This window comes from Sinocyclocheilus anshuiensis, unplaced genomic scaffold, assembly GCF_001515605.1.
Source record: "Sinocyclocheilus anshuiensis isolate Anshui unplaced genomic scaffold, SAMN03320099.WGS_v1.1 scaffold2100, whole genome shotgun sequence".
Classification (NCBI taxonomy): Eukaryota; Metazoa; Chordata; class Actinopteri; order Cypriniformes; family Cyprinidae; genus Sinocyclocheilus; species Sinocyclocheilus anshuiensis.
In genome coordinates, this window is record NW_015542563.1 from 359,752 (window position 1) to 359,971 (window position 220).

Genomic DNA, 220 nt, shown 5'->3' on the forward strand with positions numbered 1-220 from the left:
AGATAAATCACAGAGGTGACTTGACTCTTGTCTGGATGTTACAGGGACAGATGAGACACACGTGTGTTTATCTGCTGCAGAGTGACTGATGAAGGAATGCTATATAAATATATTTTAAATCTTAATTTGTAGTTTATATGAATTATTGTAATTTCGTGGAAAAGTTAATTTATTTCAGTAATTCAACTCAAATTGTGAAACTCGTGTATTAAATAAATTC